Raw genomic sequence first — 14,725 nt, 5'->3', positions numbered from 1 at the left:
GAAATCAGGAGTCCTCTAACTTTGCTCTTCTTTTGCAAGATTGTTTCAGCTATCTGGGTCCTAGCATTTCCATGTGCATTTTAGGATCAGCTTATCAATTTCTGCAAAAAAAATTATCCAGCTGAGATTTGATAGAGATCAGTTGGACCCCTATGCCACTCCTTACACCAAAATAAATTCCAAGTGGACTAGCGTTCAATTTAAAAATTAAAGCCATAAAAAGACTAAGGAGAGGAAAAAATTAGTCATTGAAAATATATATAATCGTGAAGAGGAAAAGGCAACTAGAAAACCAAAAAGCCATCAAGAAAAGATTAATCTATGCAACTACATAAAAATTAAAATCTTCTAGATGGTGACAAAAATTACTAATGCAAACAATAACCTGGAAAAATATTTGCAACACGTTTCTTTAGTATTCAGAGAGCTCTTACATATCTCTACGGGAAAGACAAAGCCAAAACACAAAATGTACAAAGGACACAGTTCATAAAGAAATATAAATGGCCAAAAAACACATGAAAAAATGTGCTCATAATCATGCAAATTAAAATGAGTCAGTTTTTCAGTGTCTGAAGGGCAAAGATCAAACAGGTTGGTGATGCCCAGGATGGGTGAGGATGGGGGGCCAGCACTCCCATACGTTCTTGAGGGAGGGCAAGCTGGTACAGCTGTCTGGAGTATAATTTAGCAGTATCTACTGAAATTTGAAATATGCATACCCCGGGACAAGTGAGTCCACTTCTAGGAATTTATTGTATAGATACGTTTGCTCAAGCACTCCAAGATGTCCATACAGGATGTTTCAACAGCAGAACCATTTGTACGAGGACATTACACATAACCCAAATAGCCATCAACAGGCAAACGATGAAGCAGCTAAAATTAAGTATCAGCCATGTAAAAGAATTACGAAGTCTATATGTGCTGATCTGGAAAGATCTCCAAGGTATGCTGATATGCAAAAGAAACCAAAAAGCAAGACCCAAACACCCTCACATCATCAGACTCGCTCTGACTAGCATTGGCATTGCCTTTCCTGCCTTATTTCAGTTCCAGCCCAAGGTCAGGGTTAACTTACTAACTGAAGGACCTTAGGTATGTCATTCAATCTCTCTGTGTCTCAGTTTCCTCTCGATGAATGGGGACCACAACAGTGCCCAGTCATAGGATTAAATGCACAGGAAACATTTAGAAGGGTTCGTGGTACCTGGTAAACACTCTCTAAATATTGGAGTTCTAAAAATTATCATCACCCAGCGAACGAGTGGGAAGTAAAACGGTGGACATAGTGTGCTCCATGGCTGTTGTACTTGAAGCCAAAGAGAAATGACATGCGAAAGTATTAGTCTGCATATGCATAAACTATCTTTGCATAAACACAAGAAAATGGTGACATTGGGAGAAAACAGAGAGACTGCGGTCAGCAGCGGGAGAGATTTTTCATTGTAAAACCCTTTTGAATGTTGAACCATGTACATATATTAATCTATCAAAAATAGGTAAAATTAAAAGTTAAAAAAGAGAGTTATACATATATATATATATATCGTCATATGTGAATAGGAAATTTCTGGAAAGCCATTCAAGAAACCGTTAACAGTGGTTACATCTGGGTAGTGGGATGAGTTGGGAGGAGACTTTTACTTTCATTTTTCTTTTTGCATCATTTCATTTTTTTGAACTTATATGCCTATGTGAGCTTTATAGTAAAAAACAAAAAAGTAGATCGAAGCCAAAAAAGACAAAGAAAAGCAAAAGGCTTCCTGTCCACCTCCCTGGCGAGACTGGTCCTCCCTAATAATCTGGTTCTTTCAGCCGAGCAGCTGGTCCTGTGAGGAAGCTGGGTGGGCAGAACTGAATCTGATGGGCAGTCGTGGTTCCGGGCTGCAGTCTGACACAGGGTATTTCTCCCATCCATCTCCCATCGGTCACGGAATCGATATCCACTTAAAAACCTCTGCTGGCTTCCCACTGCCTACAGGAAAAGTCCAAACTCCATCTAACACAGCATGAAAAGTCCTTTGCAGTCTCTCCCCCTCCAGCTCTCCACCTCCATCCTTCTATGCTCGAGTCATACCAAGCAGCATGCCGCTAGGGGAAAGCATGGAGTGGGGCACAGCCCTGGGGGAATATCTCAGTTCTCCACTCGTTAGCTTTCACACTGGCCAAGCAATTCAGTCTCTCCTAGTATCATCTGGCAAACAGGGATCATATCACCTATTCTTTACAGGAGGTCGGCGGATTCAATGAAATGTAAGTTAAAGCAGTCAGCATCCTGTTCAGCACATAATACGGCATATAATTATCAAATGATGCTATTGGATGGCTCTAGCACTTTTTTTGTTTCTTCTTTCGGTCTTGATAGAGGCTCTTCCTTCTGCCCCCTAATCTTCTTCCTCCTGTTCTGCAAACTTCTCATGGAGCCATTCCCATAGCATTGATTCCCTAGTTTCTGGTGACACTCACCACTCTGCTTTATAATTACGTTACCTAAGGGTACAGGCAGTCTCTTATTTGTCACAGTGCAGATCAGGGCAGAGTAGGCGCTCAGTAAATGTTTTTTTGAACAAATACACTTGCTCACCTACCCTAGGTGAGCACAAGCTTTATCATGTCCATCTTCAGAAGGGGATGAGCTGAGAAAAAGAGAATATGCTTCCAATTCAAGGAAGCAGGAGAGGGCTGCAGTTGATTCCCAGAGGCTGGTCTTTTGTCTAAAGGAAAGTCACACAGAACTTTGGCATAGGTTTCATAAAGCTTCGCCATTTCTCACATAGGTGGTTTCCCTGTAATGCGTACCTGTTTGCATACCAGGTAAGCCCTGGGCACAATAACACTGCCTTCTCTTTCAAGTGAAACGTTTATGAAGAATTGGAGAGGCAAGGCGAACCGTTTTGCTTTCCAATTACAGATGCACTGAGGCATCAGCACCTGAGAAATACCAGCCTTGTTCTCTTCCTGTCTGCGACCCCGGGAAAATGTCAGAACAGATGTTTCTAAGTTGTTTATAAAAATAAACAAACCAACAATAAAGGTCTCCCCCACGCCCAAAGTCAGCCTGGAGTGCGGCTTAATGGCTGCAGTGAAAGCCCTTGAAATGAGCTGTCCACGCGGGAAGGGTGCGTCACTGTGTCTGTAACAGCCCACTGGGTGGGGACAGAGGTCCCAGCGCCCCGAGCGGGCACCCTCCACAGCCCTCCACAGAGGGAGGGACACATGGCAGGACTGGGGTCTTTGCAATGACTCTGGGATCTGGGTCCCCGCTGTCAAATCGAGCACTTTGTAGCACCGATTATAAGGCTGGAGAAGGGAGTGAAAGATGGAGGAGCGAAGAAAGGAAGGAGAGGGCGGTGAAGGACAAGAAGGAAGCTGCATTTATTTAGCAGCTCCTACGTGCCTAGTCCTGTGCTGGGGGGATATATGTACATATGATCTCATTTCATCCCGATGTCCATTCTGGGAGATGGGTATTCCCATTTTGCAGATAAGGAAACTGAGTCGGGAGAGGGACGCTCACAGACACGCAGTCAGGAGCACAGCCAGAATTCCACCAGTTCTCTGGGGCTCCAATCCCTGCCCTTTTTGCACTACCCCCAGCAGCAGCCCGGGACAGGGCTGCATCTACCTGTGGGTGCCTGCGAGCTTCAGTCCGGGGTCTTAGTCGTCCCCACCTCTCCTCTCCGAGGAAGGGCCGGTAGTCCTTCAGGCGAGAGCAAAGCTGCTCTAGAGCAGCGGGGAAGGAGGTGGTGCTGCCCCCTAGCGTTGGCGGACCACACGCACCTCCGCGTCTTGCTCAGGACAGCTCTCTCCCCTTAAGCCTGCCCAGATACCCATCTTACCCGGATTTCGACTTCCATTAATAATAACGGAGAGACACTCTGTCATTCACCCTGTGGCCCATGCAGAATTCTAGTGGTGGCACTGGCCCAGCGGTCATAACGCACATAAAGAGGCCTTTGTGGAGGTGTGGGGGGAAGTCCTTGCATGTCCTGGGCGCTCGAAGTTAGTGGAATTAGATTCCAGGGCAGTCTTTCCTTTAAAACACACGTCCATCAATTTTAGTACAGGGGAGGCTCGGATCCGCAACACATCTGTGCTGAAACACGGTGCTCTGGGCAGGCGAATGCTGCCCCCACCACATCTTGAAGGACAGAATAACTCACCCACATAAGCCAGGTGGGAACTCGTTTGCTTGGGGTGGGGTGGGGTGGGGTGGGGTGGGGACTTCCTCTGGCGGGGGCTGGGGGGTTGGGGGGGGGGGGAAGAAAAGCAAAGTTTATGTATAATTGATGCAAGATGTCATTTTTTGGATCAGAGAAAAGATTTTCTGGTCTTTATCCTGCTAAAGAGACTTTCTATAAGTTTCTTTTTACAGTATAAGTGCTCAGTAATCAGAAAAGAATCCAATTCCAGATAAGCCCATGCTTTAAAACAGAATCTTGGCCACCCCCTTTTCTCCCAATAAGGGATGGATCCCAGTTCCGAACACACATTTTGGCTCTGCAAGTTTCTGGAAATTCCCCTGACCCTTGTTCGCCTCAGTTTCTCCTATCTGTAAAATGGAGCCATGGTAGCTAACATTCATAAAGAGATTCAAGGACATTTAAGGCTCTTAAAGAAGCTATCAAATATCCTGGCCTTGGAATTCTCATTACAATAGCTTATTTCACCTTCAAAACCTATAGCATTAATGAGATCTGTCTAATTACATCGCAGAGAAATGGCTTGCATTTATTTCACCTGAATGTGACAGAAACTGGGGTGGTCATCTGTTAAAAATGTTCCTGTGCCCAAGAGATAGACACATAAACTCTCAGTCTTATTGGATTATCAATGAAGGTTTTGTGCATTTTTTTTTAAGGTCTAAATACCACGTGGATGATAAAAGAACAGTTCCTTTTTTGCAATATGCCCGCTGTCATGGGTTTCCAGGCAAGATATTATTTCTGATAAATAGATATGGACAATAGATAATGTCTATATTAATATCACTAAAACGTGGTCCTCTCCTGCAGCTCATCCGAGACGGGATGACTGTGTGTAGAGGCAGATGCCAGACAAGAGTCTTTCTTCTTGTGACAGTTTGAGCTCCCCTGCTGCAATTAACTTTTTCTCCCCCCCCCCCCCCCCCCGCTCCTCCTTCATTTCATGCAGTGTGGTGCAGAGAAAGGGGGCCTGTATTTTCCTCCTGCTGATGGAAGTTGATTAGCAGTCAGGTGGAGTGATGCTCAGGGGACAACACAGCGGATTAATTAAATCACTTCTACTGGCTAAGTGGTGACACTTTGATTTATAGCAGGGCTCACTCAACCAGACAGCGGCTTTTCTTGCATGCCGAAGGAAGACGGGCCAAACCGGCCACTGGTTGGAGGCCGAGGGCTCTGCAAACTTTAAAGATAAGCATCCTAGTCATTAAAGCAGAGGCCCTGCTGGGTTCTTCTCTCCGGGGCAGGGGGACCTGCAGGCTCCAGAGAGGATCGAGCGAGAGAGAGAGAGAGAGAGAGAGAGAGAGAGAGAGAGAGAGAGAGAGAGAGGAGCGGCTAAGGCAGGCTAGCCATCTAGCAAGCAGCCAGGGGATCTGCTTCAGAACATGAAGAACTCCATTACACCCCTGCAGAAAAGCAAGCTTGACACGGTTCAGCACACTTTTCTCCAGGTCTGTTTTTACCACACTGTTCGCTCGCATTGCACCTTGGCTTGCCCTAAAGACATAGCCCTGGGATGGTCCTGTCATATTGACTCAGGGGCATCTGCGACTATTTTCCTTTACAGCATGGGGTCTTCTCCACGAGGAGCCTTCAGACCAAAATGCACGCAATAGTTGTGCTTCTGGTGGTATGGGTTTATGTCATGAGCTGGATGCATCTTGGGGCTGATCCTATTTCAGTCTTTGCTTAGGCTGCTAAGAAGCTCAGAGCCGACCATACAGCCCAAACTGCAGGCCCTCACACACGCTCCTGTGTATGAACTCTTTATGGATTCATGCATAAGTCTCTCCCAACTCTCCTTTACCAGGAAAACTGCCATTTATCTTATCTTGAAATGTTTTTTGGGAAGCTGCCTCCAATTCCCTTAGATACAGTCATATAGGATTGTTGTCAAAACCCTAGACTTTACAGCATATTAAGCCAGCTCTGGTTCTCTGATAACCTTTAGCAGAGTTGGGTGCTTGGTGAGATACAAATCCCTGGGTCCTACTCTAGACTTTCTGAATCAGAATAGCTCAAGACAGGGCCCAGGAATCTTCATTTTTAACAGATTCCCCTAGGTAATCCTGGAACTCAGCAACATTCAATAATTATAGTTTCAGAGTCAGACAGCCCTAAAACCAAATCTCAGTTCCACCTAATAGCAGGTTACCTCAAGCAAGCTCCTTCATCTCCCCAGACGTCCTTTCCTCAACCATAAAATGGCCCTGGTGAGAAATGAATGAGATGCCTGCAAGTAGGTAAACAGCGAACATGGCTGCTGGGCAACCTGTAAGATTCCACAAATGGCAGACAACCCAGATGTCCATCGATGGATGAATGGATAAACAAAACGTGGTGTGTACACGCAAAGGAATATTATTCAGCTCTAAAAAGGAAGTTCTGACTCGCTACGATGTGGACGAAACTTGAGACATTATGCTAAATGACAAAAATCAGACACAAAAGGCTAAATACTGTATGATTCCACTTATATGAGGTCCCTAGAGGAGTCAAATTCATCGAGACAGAAGGTAGAACGGTGGTACCAGGGGCTGGGGTAAAGGGGATTGGGAGTTGGTATTTAATGGGGACAGAGTTTCCGTTTGGGAAGATGGAAAAGGTGTCAAGACGGATGGTGGTGATGGTTGCACAACAATGTGAATGTCCTTAACGCCACCGAACCGCACACTTAAAAACGGTTAAGATGGCAAATTCTATGTTATGTATATTTTACTACAATAAAATAAAATAAAAAATAAAAGCATACCAATACCACCATCACCAACGAACCAAATTTATTTTTGGACTCCCTCAATTTCCCACCTTGCTCCCTCAAATCCTCTACAATCAATTTAGCAACCAAGCATCTGGATGAGGTGCCGGAGGAAGGCGGACAGAGGAGGACTGGGGAAGAAGTGACAGTTTCTTGCCCTCTCATTGTTTTTTCTTAACCCAGGAGTCCAAAAAGTCCCCCAGAAGCCACAGAACGCTTATCCCAACTGCGAAGGAAGCTGAAGCAACATCAAATATTAAAAGGGGAGAGGAACCAGCATAGCTTTCCATATAAATGACTCCGCTAACATATATGAAGATCGCTTTTAGAATTCAAATATAATTATTTTTTAAAAGGCATCCTGTGTGCTGTCTCTCTCCCAACACTGACACTTCTGGGCCCTTGTCATGCTCCAGTGAGGTGCCTGTTGGCAGCCAGCCCAAAGCACTTTGTAACATGCCCTCCACATCCTAAGTGAAAACTGATCAAAGAATTGGCACCGGCAAAGACAAGACTGAAATCAGCTCTCGAAGGGGTGGGGCTGGGCTATTGTCCCACTTTGTGGGAACAGCTGCTTAGCGGGGAATTGGAGCAGCGTGATTATAATATGCATACGGACCGCTCTGTTAACAGAAGCCGGCTCAGAGGACTCCAGGGGCCTCCACCTTGCATTTTGGCAGAGGGCTCTGCGAGGATGCTGTGTCAAACCTTTTTGAAAATGTCTCCTTGACACGGAGGGTGAGTCAGGGTGCCTGTGAATCTCATTACAGCCCCACGCCTCCCTCTGCTGCTCTCTGGCTCCCTTTCCTCAGCTGCTGCCCGGGGGTCATCCTGCCCCCAGTTTTAATCAGGACAGGGGAAATGCACAAAAGGAGCGCTGAGGTCACCTGAGTGGACCTGGGAGGCCAGCTCCTCAAGTCAGATGGGGGAGGAGCATCTGCAGATTCCCCGGGGGGCCAGTGGAGTGAGTTTCACCCAAGTTGTTATGAACGCTAATAGCCATTGAGCAATTAGTCTTCACTGCTCTTGGTGGGGGATGCATTGCAGCTCTTGTGTGGAGAAGGAAACAGGCCGTCCGGGCACTCGAAGCCCCGTGGACACACCTGACCTCTGGATCCCCGGGCCAGGGGAGGGGAGCAAACCCCACACTGGACTTTTCCACGTTTCTCCTTTGACATAACCCTCCCCATGCTAGCATCCTCCTTCAACAGAGGAGGAAACTGCGCATCAGGAAGGCTGAAGCCATTTCGCCAAGGTCTCATGGTTAGCAAGTGGCACGGCCAGGACACACCCCCCGTCTGTCTCCCTCCAAGGCCTTTGTTTTATGGGTTGGTTTTGTTTCTAATTGCACCCGCCCAAAGGAAACGGATATGTTTCTTTCTCTAGGGGGAAAAGTTGCCCTGGCCCAGTTCAGAACACTTCACTGTCCCCTCCTCCTCTGCCTGGTGGCAGCTAAAAGGCCCCCTGGCCTCCGTCACTGCAGTGACTGTGGGTAGAAGCGTGTGAGCCGGGGGAGGAGGGGAGCAGTTTTAAAATGAATATATGCATGTGTCTCTCCTGCTAATCACCGGAATGCATTTTCAGGAGAGGCGAGCAGAGGGATTAGCTGCAGGACTCCCATTAATGTGAACTTTATTTCAGTAATGAGGTGCCAAGGCATGGAACAATCACGGTGGCTAATACGGTGTAATCACAGTGATGAGATCCACATGCTGGGAAGGGAGGGCGAGGGGGTGAGAGTCAGGAGGGGGAGGCCGCGCGCTGGTGGGGACGGGTGACACAGAAGAGGCAGCAGGAGCGAAACTCCTCGACAGGAGAAGGGAGGAGGCAGGTGAAGCCCGCCGCGGGCTGAGCCGGTGACATGAGCGCCAGGTATGGAGGCAACAATAACAGCGGCTCCTCTGTGAGCACTCGCCTTGGCCAGGTCAAGCGAGGAGCACTGCTCATTTCACTGAATCCTCATGACGAAACGGGGAGCTAGGTATCATCCCCATCGGACAGGTCAGTAAACTGAGTTTTAGAAACGGTAAGTAATTTGCCCAAAGTCACACAGCCGGTGGAAAAACCGCAGTTTAAGTCAGATTTGTCCTAATGGCCACACTTTACAGGACTCCACCCCCCCCCCATGAAGAGGGTGGAGAAATGCGCAAACAGCAGGAGCTAAAACAGTTGCGTGGGATGGAGAGAGCAGTGGCTGGGCGGGGTGAGCGCCCCCAGGACACGCCTGTGTGCCTGAGGCTCCCCACGCCAAACCACCCCGGCCATCTGTCCATCTGCATGTCTCAGTGATGCCCGCAGAGGGAGAGGGGACGAAGGAGAGGGAGATGGCGGCCCTCATCCACCAGGTTCTAGGAAGCACCTTAGCCAGAAAGGAACTCCTCAATGCACCCACGGACGAAAGTTAGAATGTCCTCCGAACCTGCAGACCACCCCAATCCCTCAGTCTGCAAGTGCTTGCAGGCCAGGGGCAGTTCCCTCTTAACAGAGTCCCTCCTGGTGTGGTCTGCGGGCTCATCTGGCTCTGCCCCACCCCTCAGCACTTCCGGGGAGGGGCCCCGGAGTGTCCTTTAACAAGACCCCTGGCCTCGGTTTCTGCAAGTCCCTCTATACTTTAAGAACTTGCAGGAGTCCAAGACACAGCGTTTCAACATCCATAACCAGTAAAACACGCTCCGCAGGCCAGTCCTGCCCCAAATCCACAAGCCCACCGCCCCACTGGTTGTTGAGAAATTGAAAGTCATAACGTTCAACACGTTTATTGAGTGCCTACTATGCACCAAGCTCTCCTCTATGCCCTGGAAATACAGGCAGGGGTTACAACTAAGTCTATGCTTTCATAAAGCTTGCATTCATTCCAGTGAAAAGACGGACAGACCAACAGACAGGAAGTCCTATCAGAGGAAAACAAAGCCGGAGGAGGAGAGCAGTGGTTCTCAGACAGGGCGATGCTGCCCCCCAGGGGACCTTTGGGGATGTCTGGAGACATTTTTGGTTGTGGCAATTGGGTGTGGGAGGTGCCACTGTCATCTGGTGGGGAGGGGCCAGGGATGCTGCCCAACTTCCTACAATGCACAGGAGATCTCCCTTCACAAGGAGTTGTCTGGCTCCAAATGTCACTAGTGCGAGGCTGAGGACCCCTGGGCCAGAGAAGACAGAGGTGGGTTCTTCATGGTAGGGTCAAGGGGAGCCTCTGGAGAGGGATATTTGAGCAGAGACTAGAGGAGTGAAGGATGCCTGTGGGCAAGGAGACAGGTGCAGAGGCCAGGGGAGGTGGACTCAGGGCATAGCACCAGGTAGAATTGGGCATTTCAGCGGAAGTGAGATGGAGCCTGGCGATTCCCAGCAGGACAGTGAGATGCTCTCACTCACCTTCCAAAGGGTCCCTCTGGCTGCTGCATGGAGAACAGCCTGTGGGGAGCAAGGAGGATCCGGGGACCAGTTGGGAGGCTGCTGGCATCACCTAGACAGGAGATGTGGGGGCTTGGATGAGAGCAGGAAAGGCGGGATGGCAAGAAGTGGTCTGGTTCAGAACATCCTGTCAAGGTAGAGCCTTTGGGATTTGCTAATGTGTGAGACACAGAGAGGAGTCAAGAGTGAGTCTTGGAGCCCAGTTTCCCTTAGGTCCCTGCTCCAAGTGTGTCCCTGAGAAATGGGACTCCTAGTCCTACCCCTCCCCTCCACCCACTGGTTCTCGACTAGGGGCAACCGTCCCCCCAGTGGACACTTGGCAATGTCTGGGGGCATTTTTGGTTGTCACCACTGGGGTGACACCTGCTACTGGCATCTAGTCGGTAGAGGCCAGGGGGGCTGCTCAACATCCCACAGTGCACAGGACAGTGCCCCGCTTCCCACCACAAACAATGACCCGGACCCCAATGTCAGCAGTGCTGAGCCGAAGAATCCTGCCCTCCCCCTCCCCCCTGCTGCCTCCCCTCACACAGGCGTCTCCCCCACCCCTGGATAATTTAGCGGGGGCTTCATCAGAGCCTGGAGATTCCAAATCAAGGCACGTCGGTGGCTAAGGTCCATATTAACTACATCTCACTTGCTTCTGGCGGTGACACAGATCAGATGCTGCTCCTGTCGCCGCTGCCACCACATGAAACAAGAATGTTGGAGAGCAAATTCATTATCCAGCTGTTAAGAGCGACAGAGCATGCACACGTCTCTCCCGGACTGGCGTACCTGAGAGCCAGCCCGGCTGCATGATTGAGTGGCTGCCAGCCGCCTCCTCTCTGTAACCTTGACATGCCAGGGCAGGGCCTCTGGTGCACGAGCTAAAAATCCAAAAGGCAACATCGGCGGCAACAAATGGATGGGTTAATGTGTTTCGTGGCCCCGTCGCCACCAGGCTCTCATGGAAAAAACCCTCCATTTGTGGGGTTTTAATATCCCAGCTGCTAGGAATCAGATTAGGCAGAAGGAAGAAAATGTGACATCAATGCTGAGATTCGTTCACATTCAATTATGTTTGCTTAAAAACCGGTTTTTGGTCTGCAGGTTATTCTTGCTGGCTTGGACCTCGAGCAACAAATATCACACTTCCAGGTGGTATCTTTAAGGAAAGCTAATTAGGATTCTTGGCACTGGTAGCACGAAACATTTTACAATTTTCTTGAAAGCAATTTGCCAACATTAGCTAATTAAAACACCCAGCCTTCCGTTGAGGGACAATGGGAAGAGAGCAGAATCCTCATTTCTCAGCATCTGCTGTAGGGTTAAAACTCCAAATTCCTGTTGCTTCCACCTGGTTGAGGTCCTTCGCTGAAGGTGGCCTTTCATTGTGTTTAGCAACCTTCCCGGGAGCATTGAGGAAGATTCCAGCTTTTCTAAGCACTCAGTCTCTAAAAAAAGGGACAATCTAAGAAAGGAGTCTGAGCAATTAAGGCTGGTCCACTAAGCCAGAGGTCAGTAAACTACAGCCCAAAGGCTCAATCCAGCCCTCGACCCATCTGTATAAATAAAGTTTTATTGTAACACAGCCATGTCCATTTGTATACACACTGTCTACGGCTGCGCTTGAGCTACAGCAGTAGAGTTAAGCAGTTAAAACAGAGCCCATACAACATGCGAAGCTAAAAATACTTACCATCTGGCCATTTACAGAAAAAGGTTCAACCCCTGCACTAAGTCATCTCTTTCGGCATCTGCCTTAACCATGATCTTCCCCCCAGCCCTGACCCAGAGTTGTTTCATCCATCCATCTCCACGTGTCTCATGTCATCAACGGTGCTTCCAGGATTCATCACGTTAAGCCGATCACAAGAACCAGCAAACCCAGAGAGGAAAGAAAACCTTCTCCAGACTCTGACAGGGGACTCAAGGGGAGTGTTCAGCCATGAGACGTGCACATTGTCAGCAGAAGGTAGGAGAGAGCCGGAGAGACAGACTGCTTTCATCGTAAGCCAGTTCATGCCTGACGCCATGGGACCTGGTTTGAGAGGCCATGCTGAAGAGCAGGGGCGCAGGGCTGCGGCTGGATCCTGCTCCTCCACTTCCCAGCTCCTCGGTCCTGGGTAAGTCACATCACCTCTTGTGGCCGGCTTCCTTGCACGTACAGTGGGAAACATCACCCCCTTTGTAGGGTGGCTGTGTTGTATTTCATTAAGTCTTTCGAGACCCCGTTGTCAACATTGTCACACAACACTCCGTCCATCAAGAGCCAGAGAGGAGGACAGACCCTGTTTCCCAGGGTCCCCCACTCAAACCCCCATTCCCTGTTCCTAGCTCAACAGCTCTCCTCTCCCCATAGTCTCATTACGGTTACTAGCCCTAGACTTTGAATAAGCATCCCTCCACAGCACACAGGTTATTTTAAGAAAGGGAATTTGAGGGCCTGCCCCGTGGCGCAGCAGTTAAGAGCACACGTTCCGGTTCGGCGGCCTGGGGTTCATTGGTTCAGATCCCGGGTGTGGACATGGCACCGCTTGGCAAGCCATGCTGTGGCAGGTGTCCCACGTATAAAGTGGAGGAAGATGGACACGGATGTTAGCTCAGGGCCAGCCTTCCTCAGTGAAAAGAGGAGGATTGGCAGCAGATGTTAGTTCAGGGCTAATCTTCCTCAAAAAAAAAATGGGGGAATTTGAATTTACTCCCCCATGTAAAAGTGAGAATTTGGAAATGTCAAAACCCAATAAAATTTTTCTCCTTATTTCCTTTCCATGAGAATCAGAGGATCATCCCTCCCCTGCCAGTTATCCTGCACATTCCTCTCTCCCCAACCCCACCACCCAATCTGAAAATCCCATGTTCAGGAACTCATTCCCCTCTTTTGAGCGCTGCCCGCTGGGTGAGGCCTCTTCTAAATGCAGGTGGCTCAAGGAAGAGCACAGGGAGGGAGCTCACCAGGTCACCCGATGCCCAGGATTGGGAGGAGGGGTCAGGGGTCATTGATGAAGTCAATTTCACAGGGCTCCTGAGGTGTCTGATGGCAGAACCCGTGTGTCTTGGTTTGGGGATGGCAGACGTTTCCAGATACCCCCTTACATTTTCTCCCAGCCTCAGTGGCACATCCTTATCTGCCTTTAATACATTGTTTACGTGGAGTAGCTTGAAGGGTCCTTATTCATCCAGGACAAAACTGCTTTAAGACAATGTAGGAAAAACTCTGCTGTTGCCACACTCCCAGCGTCACCCTTATAATAAGGTTACCCTGCAAATCCACCCCTTAAAGTATGAGGTGGTGAAGGCAGGGCTGGGGGTAACCAGCAGACAGGAGAAATGCACCTGCCTAGAGATGCTGCCCAGGCTTGTCAGAATACATGAGAGGATGATGCGTGCATCCCACAGACTCACAAATGGCCATGTGCAGGACCAAGACCTTGCAGTGTGGAACAGAATGGGCCAAGTGGACACCTAGCTTAGAGAGGGCATGCAAACAAGGAAACCACAGACTCCCGCAACCAGCCAGGCTCTCAGCTCAGGACAAACCCTTCATTTCACATTCTGGATCCACTCAGCAACACTGCCCCCAGAAGCTTCTGAAGGCAAAAAGGTTTAATAGAAAGTCCCTTCACTAGCCTGAAAGTCAGAGTCATAGTACCTCAGGGCTGGAAGGGAGATGGAAACGGATATTTATTGAACATGGTGTGTGCAAGAAACTTATCTATTTAATCCAAAAAAAGCCTGAGCTATTTTACGAATAAGGAAACCAAGCTTCAGAGCGGTTAAGTATTAGTGTAAAACGATGCCACTAGTCAGGGGCAGAACTGGGCTTTAAGCCTGGGTCTGTCTGGCTGAGCCCAGCTCTCTGTACCAGGTTCCACTTCCTCCACAAGCATCCTAAGTACAATCCCCATCACCCACACACACCAGCCCGTTGCAAAGCTTTACTGTGCACGTTTTAAAAACAGCTTTATCAGGATTTAATTAATGTAAGATGCAAACCCATTTAAAGTATATTCTTAGTATCTTTCTTAGTATAGTCCCAATTGCACAACCATCCCCACAATCAATTTTAGAACATTTTTATCACCCCAAAAGAAACCCCATATCCATTAGCAGTCACTCCTTATGTTTACCCATTCCCTCCAGCTGTAGCAACCACCAATCTTTCTGTCTCTGTAGATTTGCTTATTCTGGACATTTCATGTAAATGGAATCATATAATATGTAGCCTTTTGTGACTGGCTTCTTTCACTTAGCGTAACATTTTCAAGGTTCATCCACATCATAGCACATGTCAGAACTTCATTCCTTTTTACGGCTGAGAAATATTCCATCGTATGGCCAGACTACACTTCGTTTGTCCATTCATCAT

General features: G+C 48.5%; 1 protein-coding gene and 1 long non-coding RNA gene across 2 annotated transcripts in view; both read right to left on the bottom strand.

Moving 5' to 3' along the window:
• The window catches only part of SPRING1 (SREBF pathway regulator in golgi 1), a 95,968-nt gene that overhangs the window by 53,151 nt on the left and 28,092 nt on the right, over positions 1–14,725 (bottom strand). The gene's annotated exons all lie outside the window — the stretch shown is intronic.
• LOC138925340 (uncharacterized) lies at positions 738–3,717 on the bottom strand. Its single transcript, XR_011441355.1, has 2 exons — positions 3,629–3,717; positions 738–2,717 (listed from the first exon to the last, which is right to left on the bottom strand). It is a non-coding gene; the product is annotated as an uncharacterized lncRNA (long non-coding RNA).

This window comes from Equus caballus, chromosome 8 (assembly GCF_041296265.1).
Source record: "Equus caballus isolate H_3958 breed thoroughbred chromosome 8, TB-T2T, whole genome shotgun sequence".
NCBI lineage: Eukaryota > Metazoa > Chordata > Mammalia > Perissodactyla > Equidae > Equus > Equus caballus.
This window is presented reverse-complemented; position numbering and strand designations above follow the sequence as displayed.